General features: G+C 45.2%; 1 protein-coding gene across 1 annotated transcript in view; it reads left to right on the plus strand.

The window, feature by feature from the left end:
• The window catches only part of LOC142570737 (sodium-dependent nutrient amino acid transporter 1-like), a 118,036-nt gene that overhangs the window by 63,400 nt on the left and 38,279 nt on the right, over positions 1–16,357 (plus strand). The gene's annotated exons all lie outside the window — the stretch shown is intronic.

Here is a 16,357-nt window from a genome sequence, read left to right on the forward strand (position 1 = left end):
TAGTTGTGGGGCGAGATAAGCCCCACAGGGTGTAAGCTTTTTTGAGCGGAGCTCTTAGGGGCCAGATCTGTGATGGTCGGCGGCGTTGTCCTAAGGCATAACCTAACGAAAGATTAGAGCGATTTCATCGCCCGCTGGGCGATGAAAAAATCGGCGAGAGTGAAGAGGCGCGAGGAGGAAAGCGGAGAAGACGGTGCAGCAGAACCGAGGCAGAAATATATAGGGTTTTACGTGCCAGAACTACTTTCTGATTATGAGGCACGCCGTAGTGGAAGACTCTGGAAAATTTTTACCACCTGGGGTTCTTTAACGTGCACCCAAACCCAAGTACACGGGTGTTTTCGCGTTTCGCCCCCATTGAAATGGGGCCGCCGTGGCCGGGATTCGATCCCGCGACTTCGTGCTCAGCAGCTCAACACCACAGCCACTAGCAACCACGGCGTGTGCATGAGGCGGAAAGCGGAGAAAGGTATCGCGAAAGCGTGAAGAGAAAACCGTAGTGCCGCGCAAGACTTGCGACGACCGGTCCGAGATGGCGCCAGAGGACCGCGCCTTCTAGCGCCTTCTCTTTAGCGCCGTCGTCTGTTCACCGATGGCATGCAACGAGCGCGTCGCACGATACCATATATGGAAACAACATACTGCATGACCGTCTGCGGCGGCTGCTGCGAATCAGGCCCACGCGTCACTCACGTGCTGCCTGTTGTGATCACTCGATCAATGAGGCAGTCGCGTCACACTTTCGCGCCGTTTGCATCGCGCCACAAGAACGGCACCGCGAGCGGCGCTGCTGCGCCGGCGTTAAGAGCGCTACATGCGGGGCAAAATTTGACTAGCTGATGGTACGCCTCTCCCATCTCTCGTTCGCACCGCCTTGATTGCCTCTTGCACAGCGCGTGTTTTGCCTGCGTTTTGCCTGCGCTACAACAATCTACAAGATGGCCTATCGACAAGTTCATATAGCTATCCACAGCGCATATGCAGTATTCGGAATTCGGCTGCCACGTAGTCGTCGTGTCAGCCCAACAAGATCCCCGTGCTCGGCGTCACCTTCTGGAGAAATGATGCGTGTATATTGCCTGTCATTGCGCATATGTGGTGCCTGCTCCTAGCCACATTCTTACGCCAAACGCAACAAGAAGCACCAACCCGAAAGCCCGCGTATGCCCTTGAACGGAGCCTCAAAGGATGTGTGTGATTACGATGTGGAATGAAAATTGTGCTGTGAAATTCAACCTTAGCGTTAGCCTGGTTCGTGCATCGCCGTGCTTGCGCTGCGAATATATATATATGAGCCCTCTCTAAATATTATTAAAGGCGCAAAAGCCGCCGCATCAAATGTTTCGAGCAGTTACCGGCACTTTTCTAGAAACCTGTACGTTGTAACCTAGCATTCTAAAAGACACGCTTCTCGTGCACTTTTTGTCCTGTGTCTCGTGCTGGTAGTATACTGGGAACTTCTAAGAAGAAGACCATATCAATACGCGCTATTCATAATGCAGGATCCTAGGCCCACGGCAGGCGCACTTGCCGTAGAATTTTTCAGCTTGCTGCTCAGCCTCGCACGCCGCTCATGGTTAGCCTGTTTTGTGGAAATAAATATTATTATTATATTATTAATGTTAATAAATATTATAATTTCTTCACTCTAACCTATAGCAATCCAGATTTCTTAAGCTATTCATGCATTTAACCTGTATTAGATAAACATTGTTACGACATGCTTATGGGAGTCATTTCAAACTAGATTGCTCAGCCACAGAAAGTACAAATGCAAGTCTCAATGTTTATTCCAATTTAGTATTCCTAAACAGATTATATTGGCAGAATTTTATGCCTGCTTGCATTTTCTGCAATGCAATGTTCAGAGCTGGAAAAACTAATTCCTTTTCTTGCTGTCGAAAGGCAGCTTCAATGTCGTAGCAAGCTATAATTATACATTTCGAAAGTGTTAAGCAATGACTATATCTCTAAGCTTATCAATGCGTTTTTGTTCCACGAACACAATTAAGTTTTCTTTCTCCCTCTCATTGACAGCCATGGAATGAAACTGTTCACTTCCAGAAGTATCGGAATGCAAACATTCTAGAGCTTGTACTGAGCATTTTTCTGCATTCTAGTTTGCATGTTTGTATCAAGTTCTGGTGTTGCAATCGCAGTGATCTAAGCATATTTTTATATTGCTACAAACCAATTTATTGAACTTTTTTTTGCAAATCCACAATGTGGCCATGTAGTAACGACCACATTAATAAGCAAATAAAAAACTGCAGACTCAGTGTGCGTCTTGAAAGTGGTCAGGTAAATGCTGTTAAGGTAACTGCTATACATACAATTTGTCTTATTTTCAACAATCCAGCATGTAACCTTTTGCAAGGTTTGCTTATGCACCGCATAGGTCACAACCTCAATGCCATGTAATCTTTATGTACTACACTGTTCACAAACTATACCGAAATGCAAATGGCAGTTAATGTAGATGCACACTGCGAGACATCAACACAGCGACGTTTGTTGATCAAGGAGTGGTGCGAGGTGTATGCAGATGAATGAATGACATGTGCTTATGTACTTATTTACTTATATACCTCGCAGGCTGCAAGGTTGGAGTATTATGCGAGGGGGAATAAAAAAGTTGTTACGAAAAGAAGAAGGGCACAACATTAAGAAAAAACCAGCAAAAAAGCAGCACCAATACAATGCATCGACTAGCCAAATGTGTTTTACTGGCATGACATGATAGAATACTTAACAAACAATAACAGAAAAAATTTACTGCCCTTGCACCCTGTACAGACGGTAAACCTGCGAAGCTGAAATGTGCGGCCCCGGTGTTTATCAGTGAGTTATTTCCGACGGTTTATTCAAGTCTTTCTATATTATTGGTTATGTCTGTGTTTCTTAATGAGGTTGCGCACACGTTTGGCTTGGGATTATCACATTGTTTGTTTGGAAGGTCACACGTCGCGCTTCGCAAAATCAGTATCACGGAAAGGGCAATGAGTGGTTCCTTGTGTTAATCCAGCGGGTCCGTCAAAGTCTTTCTGAATTATGTTACGCATTTGTGTTTTGTAATGCGTTAATCATAGTATTTGTGACTCGGTTGTGCACTCCAGTTACCTGGTGACACGCCAGGGCTGCACATTTCATTTATTTAAATACAGGGACACATTTTTGAACCTATTGGGAAGTCGGAGAGAGACTCCTGCACGCGCACTCTGCTGCTAGAGACAAATGACGTCACTATCGGTCTAGCCAATGGCCCACCACACCTTTGCTGCGAGATAATAATGACATCATGATCTTGTCTTAACCCCGTCCCCCTCTGTGTGCCTTCCCTGCAATAACACGTAGATAAATGTATGTTTAAAATGCATAAGCATTTCTATGTCTACCCAACAAGAAATTTCTCCGTCCATCATGCAAGAGGAATGCAATGGCTCACACCCCCCTAAACAATGGCTCATACCCCTACACTAGGATTTTTCGGATCGGACCATGAGTGTTTTGCCTAGGCATATACAGCTTCACTGTAAAAAGTATGAACACCTTTCTGCTAGAGATCATGGCGTACTAACAAATGAAAGTTTATTGAACAGCCGAGTAAATGCTGGTTGACAAGCAATAAATCGAAGTTACACAAAAAGCAGAAGCAAAAACTGATGTGTGTTCATACAGATCCCAACAGAAAACACATCCATCTCTGAAAGTGTAACCAAGGCCATGCTGACAAGATTCTGCCAGTGTATTTGCATCTACAGCATCCATAATTTCTCTAGGCAGCCGATCCCCACAGAATGCTTGCTTCTTTTTCTACAATGCACTCACCACATCTGAGCGCGCATTGTAGAGGAAGAAGCTAGCATTCTGTGCAGCTCGGCTGCCTAGAGAAATTACGGGAGCTGTAGATCTAAAAATGCTGGGAGAATCTTGTCGGCACGGCCTCCGTTAGAAATGGATGCATTTCCTGTCAGGAAATGCACATAAATTTTCGCTTCTCCTTTTTGTGTATGTTTGATCTATTGCTTGTCAGCAAGAATTTACTCGGTGTGTACATTAAACGTTTGGCTGTTAGATCATCTCGGTTTTCTAGTTCGTCCTATGTTTTCTCTGGTGCCATTTGCAGCCAGGCTATTCATTATTTTTTTTAGACTGCAACAAGTCACTTTAATGGCCCTTATGATGCTTCTGTGTACCTTATAAATTCTTTTATTTGGCCAATGTAGCAAGAATGTATAGTGTGAAGCAGTAAGAACAGGGTACGCTAACTTCTAATTGAAAGGTTTATTGTGAAAATGGAGCGATCTAGAAAGGTCACCAGAAAGTAGTACAGCAATAAAACCTGATCAAGACTAGTGCTTGATGAAACCAAACATAAAAGCGGGAAAGGGAGAAAATACACACACACACACACACACACACACACATACACACACACACACACATATATATATATATATATATATATATATATATATATATATATATATATATATTACAAGTCCAAGGAAAAAAACATTGTTATCACCAATTGTGCATGTGGCTATCTTCCAAGAAACTCATTTTTTTTTCCAATGGCATGGAACTGGAATAATGTGCTGGCATGCAAGATTGGCAATTGTACTGATTTTTTTCCTGCGCTTAGAATTTTTCTGTATTTTTTTTCTGTAGCATTTTTATTTATGTTTGGCTGCATGAAGTACCAATTTTTGTCTATCCTTCAAAGATGTCTTTCTTTTTCTGGGGAAAACACGGGGAAGGCGGGAGATGGAAATTCAAGACGATGAGCAACACGAGAACAAGGTGAAAGTAGGAACCAACGTTTCCACAAGTGGACCTTGAAGAAGACAAGTCCCTCCTGTCGAAACATTGGCTTCTGCTTTCACCCAGTTCTCGTTTTGCTCATCGTCTTTTTTTCTGGTAATTTGTATAACTCGCCACATTTTTACAAATGAACCTCAGGTGAAAGTTAGTCCTCATCCATCTCTAGTGTCATCCTGTTGATACTGCTTCAGGCTATGCACTCTTGCAAAATTTGTGTGCCTGTGTGTGTGCGTGTGCATGCTTGGATTTGGATGTGAAATCGGGTCCTTGAGCAGAGGTATCATTCTTTTCCTGTGGAGACTTATCAATTCATTAACTATAGTGCAACAGAAATACGATGAACAAGAACGAAGTGAACACACAGAGCGCTTCGTTCTTGTCTGTTGTCTATCTGTTGCACTTTAGTTAATAATGAATACACACAAACTCATCTAGTTTTCAGTTGTTATGTCAGGCTTATAAGCCCTCTTGTGTCCTGGATTATCTGCATGGCTATGTAGCCTGTAATTTAATTTCTGGTCATGTGCTTACAAGTCGCGTGTCAATCTCCTGATTTTCCTGACACCCTTGTGCGATGTGCAGGCCCAGAAAGTTTCTGGTGAATCCATGCAGGGTGTTGTGCAGGGTGTAATCTGCACCACAAGTGCTGCTGTGATTGCTTTCAGTTCATATTTTCTAGGTGTAGGACGACCTGGAATGGTACTCACTTATATGGGGTTTAGTTTTATGTAGTGTCATATTACTGTTACACTGCTATTGCCACATCAGTGTACTATGTGTGCCTGATGTTTGCTTGCATATTCATGATCAGCAACCTCCTCTGTGTGTTTGGCAGTAGCATAGTCTCCTGGCCTAATTGTTTGCCCCCATATTTCACGATATGGGCCTGTTGTGTTTCAAGTTCAGGTGCTCCCGAGGTTGTTTCTGAAGGGAGGGGTAGTCGTCCTTGCATCTCGTATGCTAGCTGGCATAGTATCTTGGGACTAGGTTCTGAGCTGTTGAGGCAAAGAATTTGTGCTGCAGGCTGCATCTCTACTCTGTCTAGGTTCCTGTTCGTTTGTTCTTTCTCATGGAGGCCTTCAAGCATGGTAAAATCGGAAATACCTGTTATTAGCCGACGCCTGTATTCGATGAGTTGTCTTTTTTGTGTGCTGCTGGTAATTCATACCGTACCATACCTTGGACACAAGCACGGCATCTGCGATTTTCTATAGTATCCACTCGTCCGCCCCTATTTGAATCGCACCGCTGGTACGAGTTGTTTGAATCCCACCGATGGCAACGGTTGTTGTGGTCGCACCGCTGGTGCGATCGGTTGGGAACTCGGCGCTGACGCCCGTGGTTGTACCTGGGTCGCAAGCCCCAAGGGTAGCGTTGGCCTGGCGGCCTGGGGTACAACTGGAAGCATCCGAAGGTCCCGGCAAAGCATGAGTCGACTGGTAACAACAAAACAACTTGTTTATTTTAACATCGCAAAGAGTTGGCGGTCAGGTTGACCGAAGTAGAGAGACGGGAGAGCACTTTACTCAACAGAAGAAATCGGAGCCCTCCTTTTGGCGTCCGGGGGCAGCTGTTTTTATACTCTCGCAGTTGAGGGCAAGAAGGAACCCCTCAATAGACGAGCACGTGATTGTACAATGGGTTAAGGTGACGCATACTGTCGTAGCGCCGCTGGTCGGGCACAAAGACTGGGAGGAGAAGGTAACTTCTGCTCTCGTAGCGCCTCTGGTCGGGCACAATGACTGGAAGGAGAAGGTGACTTCTGCTCTCGTAGCGCCTCTGGTCGGGCACAATGACTGGGAGGAGAAGGTAACTTCTGCTCTCGTAGCGCCTCTGGTCGGGCACAATGACTGGAAGGAGAAGGTGACTTCTGCTCTCGTAGCGCCTCTGGTCGGGCACAATGGCACATACACTCACACACGCACATGAAGACACGTGGCATCGGAACATGCCTGGACGCGCTTGGCGGGGAGCGTAGCGGCGACGCCGAACGGGCCAAAATGTCTGCCGCTTTGTTGCAGTCGCGCCGGCTAAACCGCGCGTCGTAGGCGAAACGTAACACCCCCCATTATTTCAAGATAATTCTTGTCACCAGGTTTAGAGTTTGCGTCGAGGCAAGGCATAATTGTTTCACCCACGTGCTGGCTTTGCCGTCACGGTCTTACACAAGCTGAGGATTTGTGGATGTTGACTTGCAGGTATGTTTCACCAGCTATTAGGAGCACAATATGCAATCTGGAGTAGTTCTAGATTCTAGTCTTTTTTCCGACGTCGATGTAAGCTGACTTATAAAAAAAGCGAGAGGCCAGACGGGCCAAGAAAGTCTGCAGTGTTGTCGAGGGCTTGTTGCATCATTCTTGATTTCTGTATAATATAGCTTTCCCATAGACTGTAATACACCATAGGCTGTAGTGTTTCTTGTAGTATGCCTGTGTTGTTGGTGTGGGTGGGCCAAATGTACCTCCAACTTTCACCTGGAATTTTCTGTCTTTCAGAAAGTTACTGTTTAAGTGCTCTACCAGAAATGTTTTTGCTCATAGTTCCTCTTATTATAGTAGCATGAGCTACTGCAGTTAAAAGCCTCTTCACTCTGTTCATTCTTTCATAACGGGTATTACAAAGTGTCCTGCAATAAAGTTTATGCTGCCTATGGCCACTCATATCTGCCAGAAGGGACAACTCTTGAAAAAGGTTTTCTTTGTGCTGTGTGTGTTACATAGTATGAGCATTCATGTCTTGACATTTATACATCTGTAGAACCAGCTTTCTGACAGAGTACTTGCTATACCTGGTTATGCTTATTTGTGCAGCGCTGTTGAACAGTACATATTGATGCAATGAATGTTTACACACTCGAATTATCACGAAAGATGGTTGTATTGCAATTCTGCCCTTTGGTTTCTATTGGTGTTAGATTTCGCATAAGCATGCCGCCCTATGCAATTGTATTTTGAAGATTAGGGGTTGAATAAAAGGTGATGAATTAAATATAAGTGCAAGAGCTTTTTTTTACCTATGACTCCCATCGAATTACGACTTCCATGGCTGGCAAATCAACCCCTCGCCTTGTGTTAGCAGCAGAATGCTATAGCCATAGTGGCAGGTGAATAAACTGAAGAACAATATTTATGTCTATAGATTTTTTTCTTGTCTGTATGTAAGTGAAATTTGGAATACGTTTGTCATTTCAACAAAGCCCAGTTTGTGGTCCTTTATTGAATAAACCACATATTGTGTATAGTTGAAATGCAGAAATTTGTTCTAAAATCCAAGCGCAACTAGAATGGTATTTCATTACTTATAAACAGTAATAACAGCAGATATAGTTATATGGATTTACACACTAATGTATATGATCACGAACTTATTAGAAACATGTAAAGCATGAATGTTTCTGCACACTTGATCAGCTGTGAACGTGCAAGAACTGTTTGTACGGGCTGACTTCACTGCACAGTTTTGATTTACTTTTCTTCAGCGTGTCATTTTCTACTGTTTTATCCCCACAAGAACAGGCCGTTTGCCTTCTTTTCGCGTTGTTGCACTTCCTCCTCCTTAAGAGGAAGCTTTAGCTCGGGTGCTCCTATTTAAATACACGTGGAAGGAGAATTCGTTTTTCTCGGCAACCACTGGTCAAACTGTGACGAGGTTTGTTTTATTTAACAGAAAAACTTAAATTATACTGACTTCTGGTTTCGAATTTTTCATTTAGGTTCTCAATTTTTTATTAAAGATTGGCAAAAATGGCAAATTTTCAGAAAACGAAACTATCACGTTTGAAGCTCTGTAACTTAACAATGAAAAATAATATCACAATTCTGTGAATCGCGTCGAATAGTACACCTACAGTGGCGAAATTGATATGTTACACATGAATCTCAAACAATTTAGTATTATCGAAATGTGGTTTTCGCAGAACTCTTGTGCACTACGTAACCAATTCACGTAAGATACAAATTGACATACCAATATTTCCGCTTCGACTCTTATAATAGGTGCCGTTTGAAGAACCGCGATATCTGTTTTTGATGAAGGGCTATTAGTTTGTAAACGTCGTGATTCTATTTTTTTTCGCAACTTCAAAGTTTTCAAGATATTTTGAACAAAATTCAAGCCCTAAATCAAACTTCTGCTTCCAACAGATACTAGAAGTTAACTTTCTCAAGTTCAACAAATTCCATTAAAGGTGATCCAGAGGTTATCTCAGAAAAGCGTTTCTGTGTTTTACATTTATTTGAATAGGCCGCGTCGGAAGTTGGGCCCAAGTTAAAGCTTCCTCTTAAACAATTTGTCGAGAGATCAAATACATGAATAATAATTGCATTGCCATTGCTAAAGATGCTGCAAATGAATTCTTGAACGCTACGCACTGCCAAACAAGTAATAGATGTATTTTTTCATAAGAAGATATACTCGTATATGACAGAAATTGTGCTCAACGTTACTGATATCAATGCTTCCATGTTTTTGTCTGTTTAATAAGTAAAGAAAATATTACACGATCGTTAGCACTATATCAGTTCGAAACCAGCAAAGCAGTGCATGGCACTGATATGAAAAATGAATAGGCCATGAAATGAACAAGTTGAGGACAAATATGTAAGTTAAACTTTGTCATTCAAGAACCTTGTTTACATTTTTTGTACATAAGCAACGGCAAGTGAAAAATCTCAATGACGCTGTTATTTATTCCAATGTATTACGCAGGAGCAGCTGTCCCCGGTCATGTATCGTGAGTAATTGCAGCGAAATTATTGTCCCAACAGAGAGCACCTATATAAAGCCGTCTTGCAAAATATTCGAGGGCGAGTCAAATAAAAGTGAGCCAATGCAAATATATGACAAACGGTGTACTTTATCTAAATGGAGTCTCCATGAGCATTTAGGCATTTGTCTCATTGACTAACGAGTCGGGTGATTCCCGTCTCATAAAACTCCTTAGGTTGCTGCTTCAAGAAATCTGCAACGGGCTCTTTCACGTCATCGTCTGACACGAATCTTTTTCCCTTGAGCTGTTTGTTCATTTATTCCAAAATGTGGAAGTCGCAAGGCGACAGATGTCAGCTGTATGGCGGATGTTGCAGCGTTTCCCAATTGAAGTTTGCCAGTTTTTTCTTGACCACATCAGCGACGTGGGGACGGGCATTCTCGTGGAACAATTAAAAATTAAATTACGGGGCTTTACGTGCTAAAACCACTTTCTGATTATGAGGCACGCCGTAGTTGAGGACTCCGGAAATTTCGACCACCTGGTGTTCTTTAACGTGCACCTCAATCTAAGCACACAGGTGTTTTCGCATTTCGCTTCCATCGAAACGCGACCACCGTAGCCGGGATTCGATTCCGGGGCCTCGTTCTCAGCAGCCCATCACCATAGCCAGGTCGTGGAACAAGGTCACCCCCTTCGTCAATTTTCCGTGTCGTTTGTTTTTGATTGCAACACGCAGCCGCTCGGGCTTTAGAAAATTCTATCAGCAATGGCCCCTGACAATCGCAAAAAAATAGTAAACAACACGTTTCCGCCGAAATGACGGCCCTTGCTTTCTTTGGGGCTGGTGAATTAGAATGTTTCCACTGTAAGCTTGGCCGTCGTGTTTCAGGCTCATAGTAGCGACGCCATGGTTCATCCCCGATCACAATTGCAGACAAGATGTCGTCACCCTCATTGTGATACCGGATCGGATGAGTCAAGGCAGTGCAGAACCTCCTTCTGACGGTGGTTCAAAATCTTGGGCATCCATTGCGCACATAAGGACCCATGACCGAGACGTTCATGAATTATGGTGTGAACCGAACCGCGACTGTTGTTCACACGCTCTGCCAGTTCATCGATGCTTATCCTCCGTTCTTGTCTCAACAGCTCATCAACTTTTGCACTTGTGTTGAGGGTGACTGCACGATGGCTATGGCCCAGTCTTGGATGCTCTTTGCAACTTTCACGTCCTTTTTCAACCGTTTGCTCCAACGCTTCACAGTGGCCAAGGAAATGCAATGTTCAACGTACACGGCAGCCATACAGCGAATAATTTCCTTTTGGGAAACACCTTCAGCTGTCAAAGCATTCACGGCACCCCGCTGCTCAACTTCTGAAGTGTCCTTTACGTCACGCAACCATGTTCAATCCAGTTTATGGGAGCATTAAAAAACATTTACCCTCACATCTGCGTGTCACTCTTGTAAATGAAAGATTCGGAGATGAAAGCCTCGCAGATGATGAACCGAACCATTATTGCGCGGGGTGGGTAGGCTCACTTTCATTTAACTCGCCCTCGTTCATTAGAAATGCGAAGGTACAATGGAATATACAAATGCTTGATAAAGGGCAAAACACTGTCACTGGAAAGAAAGTTTACTGCACGCATACACAAAACCTTGCAACAAGATATTTAAATATGCGTATATATCTCCAATAAATCTACGTATCTAAGAAAAAGTCACTGTATATAATGCGTCAAACAAGGCAAATAAACATGTCACGCAATCACAGATTCACAGAATCCTAGATCCCGGTCCCATTCCATCCACTCCCCTCGATGTATCGCGCGCGACGGAAGGCAGCGCGCTTGCTCCCCGCTTTTCTCCTTTGCGCACACAAGACTGAGCTACCATCGTTGGCTCACCCATTCCACCTCCCCTGCTCTTTCACTCGCACATACAGCATGCACGCGCGGTCACGACGTTATTGCCCTTAGACTTCATACGAAACATGAGGGAGACGGTGACAGGAGGAATGCGCCCGGAGTGTCCATATAATTGCTATCACAATAATATCGTAATAGTATCCGGCAACCGGAGCGTGCCGTGGCCGATTACTTTCCGCAAAAGAAGTAACAAACTGTCACCATGCGACAATTCGCTGCGCCGCAACATGTATCTTTATTTTTTCCTTTTGTGGGGCGGGGGCACCGAAATGAAAAAAGAAAAACCGTAAAGGAGAGTATGTTGGCCACAATCCAATGCCTATTTTGGGCACCTAATGTGGCTACCGAATGAATATCGAAGTAAACGTGAGACGCTTGGTCCACCGAGAACCATACGCATAGTGCTCGGTATTTTACACCGGCGAGACAAGACTTTCCCGAGAGGTTGCGCTCAAGTGAACACAGTGTAATCCGTCGAGTCTTCACAGTGATGGCGGTGAGCAACCATTGTTTCTTTTTCTCGTCTGCTAGTCAGAAGGCGTGCAAAACTCTGCCAGGCGAAAATTCACTCGGCCAGAGAAAACCACACGCGCACCGAAGTACGCCGCGCGGTGGTCAGGGTAACCAAAGAAAAACGCATGCGCTCTGGCTGGCTCTGGCAGCCCGCGGGTAGGGTAGCGAGAATAAAAAAAATATGAGGCTCGATGTGTCATCACAAATAAAAGTCAAAGTAGAAAAAATAAATAAGAGCGTAGTTACCCTGGCTGGCTTTAGTGTCTTGACATGGATGCTTTGGCGGAGGCGAAAAAATATTTTGATATTTTTTTTTATGCGACATGACGGCACAAATGAACCACCGCAACACTTCGTCTCATCGGACCTCGCTGCGTGTTTTGTCAACTTGTCTGATAGTGTGTTGATTTGGCTTGTCTCTTTGTATGTTCCGATCCAAGACTAGAAAAGTCAATGCACCTTTGGCGTCAAATGTTTATAACTACATTAAACCCACAAAGTTGCGGAATTGAAAATCTAAAGCACGACTTTGGAAATGTCAATGCACCGTTCGCATCGAAAGTTAGAACTTTATACCCATAAAGTGTCAGAATTCAAATCCAAGCGCTCCCTGGATTCCGCGGCCTCAGCGAGATGCCGCTACGAGCCCGCCCGCCACGCCTTTGGAACTTTGTGCTCGGATGGAGCTCCTTGCGTTACGATATGTGACCCCCGGTGCATGGGCATTGCCGCGAAATCCAGCCAGATTTCGCAATGTTCGCGATAAAATGTTTTTTCGAGCGTGAAAAGGACATTTTAGATAAAATCGAGCATGATTTCCGGCGCCGGGGGTTGTTTTGGCCGGCGGCGCATGGACAGCACGAAAAAATTTCGGAGGGGGGGAGCGGGCTGAAGCCCCATAAGCCCCCCCCCCCCCCCCCCCCTGGCTACGCCACTGCATACAACAGAAGTGGTTTCCATTCTTGGGCAGCGCACAGACAAACGAAAGACGAGAAAGAAGACAAGGCAAGCGCTGGTCGAACAACTGAAAGTTTTTATGTGAATAAAGGGATTATATACCGAGTAATCATGAAATTCATGTGGGGGACATATAAAAACCGTAATGCACCCAGGAGTGATCAGTGAACGAGCTCGCTTAGTTTGCCAGTTGTTTAGTTCGTTCGGCGCACCGCAGTAATCTATGTCTGTCGTCTGCTTTTTTCGGGCCATTTTCTTGTGAATCGAAAGAATTTCACTGGTGGCATCAACCCCTTCTTGTTTACATTGCTGTCGTAAGAGTTAACAACACAATAATAATTTCCGCTCATCCAAAGAGGCGCCGTCGCCAACAAGAGACGTTTCGCACGCAGCGCGAACTGAACGCGGGCGCGACCGTCAAGGGAAGCGGCGGCGGAAACCTACACCCGTTGGAGGGGAAACCAGTCCGCCAGGGGAGAAACGAGCGCCAAACCGCTGGTGTTAGCGAGCGCGGCCGCAGCGACAAGCAAAGTGAACTTCGTGCGGTCTATCGCTTCAACGCAAGAGCGGCGAGAACAGAGCGCGCACAAAAGGTACGAGCCGTGTACACACCCCGCGCAAAATACGCCGCCCCCGGACGCGCGCTGACGTGCAAAGTACGCACTTGCTGGTGGAGTCGAAGCCGCACCCTCCATCCCGCGCAGCGTCCCCGCTTTGCTCCATATATGGATCGAGAGATTGAGCCGAGATCGTCACTTCCCGTGGAGGAAAGTAACAAAATAGGAGAGGCCCTGACGTCACGTTTTGGAAGCCTAACCACCATATTGAGAAATGCATCTTACCTGGCAGCCCACTCTTGACTTCATTTAAAGGACGCCTGTAGTGAACGCACCACAGCAAACACAATGGGCGTATTGGGCGCGTTCACATCAGGCGTCATTTATATGACGCCTGACGTTAAGATGCATTTCTGAATACGGGGTTAAAAGTGAAGCCATGTTGGTATGCCATCTCTGTTTGCGCCTCGAATCAGCTCGCCGGAGAAGATGACGCAAGCAGCTTTGAAATTGCATTGCTACCAGCCGCCGGAAGTGTCCCGCGTCAGAGCAAGGCCTACGGAACTTCTGTGTAACATTTTTAGTGAAGCAGCCGCGCTCCTGTGTTTTTCCGTGGCACGTTGAAGACAACGACGAAGACCCACGCCGTGATTGAGTGTCTGTGTTGGAGGTTGACACACACACACACAGACCTGAAACACAACTGTCAAGCTTACACAATACGCTCAGCTTGAGTCACCTTGACTCGCGAAAATAATGTCCTGGAAAAAAACACGGGTCAAGAAATCTTATCTCGCTTTTCAGAGGCCTAGAGCAGCAACAAGAGCTTCAAGAGCGCGGTTGCTATGGCAACGATGACGTTTGGGGTACTAATCCCAGTGCTCCTTTGCAAAAAAAAAAAAGAAACAGCACGTGACTTCCGCCACACTTTCTCGGCACCTCCGTGCTGACCGAGGCCTCTCCTACGCTTTCCTTCCTCCATGTCAGTTCCCCTTGCGCCCGGTCGCGATATGCGCAGTTGCTGCCGGAGCAGAACGCCGCCGCCCCTTTCCTCCCCCTGCCCCCACACGGCCTTTCGCGTGTCGGAAGACGGCGCGTTTACACTCCGCTTTCTTCCTTCGCGATCGCCAGATTTAGCCACGATTGGGCTGTTTCACATCGAGTGTGAGGTGTTGACGTTTGCGTCTGCGCGCTAACACAACGCTTGTTAATGAAGTTAGTAAGCGAATGTTTGTAAGTTTAAGCGGCCGATGAAACTGCTATCCTTACTTCGCATAGCTGCGTACTACTTTGCTGTCGCAATCGATGCTTCGCCATTCGGGCGAAACAGCGACTTTTTTTTTTATGCTTCAGCTTGACGTCAACATTGCGCCGCACTTGGACACGCACTTTTCGCGCGCTATACGGATATGTGTATTAGAGAGCCTGTAACTTTCCGTGACAAACTGAAAAGGAGTCTCAACCATGGCGTTATTGCGTTTAAGGCAGAGGCCACGCAAAAAGCGAAAGCACGTCCACTTCAAATAATCGACGGAGTAATTACCGGAGCGGCGGCCAATCGAAGCGACGACCGGAGGCTTGCGAGGTCATGCACATCGTTCATGCTCAATGTGCGATCTAACAGCATTGCGCAAGTCTCTACGTATTGGTCGTATTGCGGTAGCCTTAATCCGGAGGACTTGGCGCATTTTTATAAGTAAATGACGCTTGTGATGAGCGTTGGACCAATAACGGTGGTTTATGATGTTCCAACAGAAAAGTACAAGTTCGAATCCACACACGGAAGTTTCGCATGCTATAATTTCAGGTTGCGAGACATCTGTCTGAGAATTTCGCGAGTTCCGCGAACTTGCTTTCATCTCTTAAAGATGAAAGCAAGTTGAGCATTTCATTAGTAAATTACCTTTCTACAATATTGAAATGGTCTCTCTTGCTGTGAGAGGAGCTCGCTGTGACGTCATTTATTTGAATAGCGCCTGCTCGGGCACAGTTTTTTTTGTCGTGAACTACGTCGTAGCCTCAAGGAGCTTCAGACTGAACCTCGGAAACTTTTACGGTGCCACAATGGCTCGAATACGAGAAGATACTTTGAAAATACGCGAAATAGCACTGACGTCCTGTAACCCATGTTTCGGCGTGAAATTAAAAAAAGAGTGATAGAACAAAAGTGCGGTCTAAATTAAATTTTAATCAAAGAACATCTCACCCCGTGAAATTAACGTAAACTGCTTTCTGAAATAATAGCTAATCTGAGTAAACTGATTAGGCGCGTCTCTTTAATGTCCCCGTAACTAGATACCTCGTGAAATCACTCCCACTTTTAAAATTCAATTTTCAACTGAGCAAAGCCTATCTGTGATTACTTCATGGTTTCTGGGAAAGCTATAAGCTCACCAGATGGACAGTGCTCGGCTATATTATTTTTCGTTCTGTCCCGATTTTTTGTTTATTTGCCTCCCTCCCTCCTCGTCCCAGCTGATCCTTGACTTTGAACTTTCCTTACCGGGACTCTACCCTTCTTGAAAAATTTTAATAAGCTGTGGGGTTGTACGTCCCAAAACTACGACATTATTATGAGGCATGCCGTATTCGGGGGATCCGAGTTTATATTTACTATCTGGGGTTCATTAACGAGCCCGCAATGCACGGGTCTTTTTGCATTTCGCCCCTGTCGCAATACGGCCGTGACCAGATCTCGTGTATAGCAGCTCAATGCCATAGCCGAAGTCACCACGACGGCTCTTCGTACCCGACAAAGGCAAGTCCCCTTGTCAAAACGTCGGCTCCAGGCTCAGCCTTACCTTGTTCGCTCATTGTCATTCAGTGATTGGTAAGTCATTAATTTTACTTTGCAGGGCAATGCCC

Source organism: Dermacentor variabilis, chromosome 2, assembly GCF_050947875.1.
Source record: "Dermacentor variabilis isolate Ectoservices chromosome 2, ASM5094787v1, whole genome shotgun sequence".
Classification (NCBI taxonomy): Eukaryota; Metazoa; Arthropoda; class Arachnida; order Ixodida; family Ixodidae; genus Dermacentor; species Dermacentor variabilis.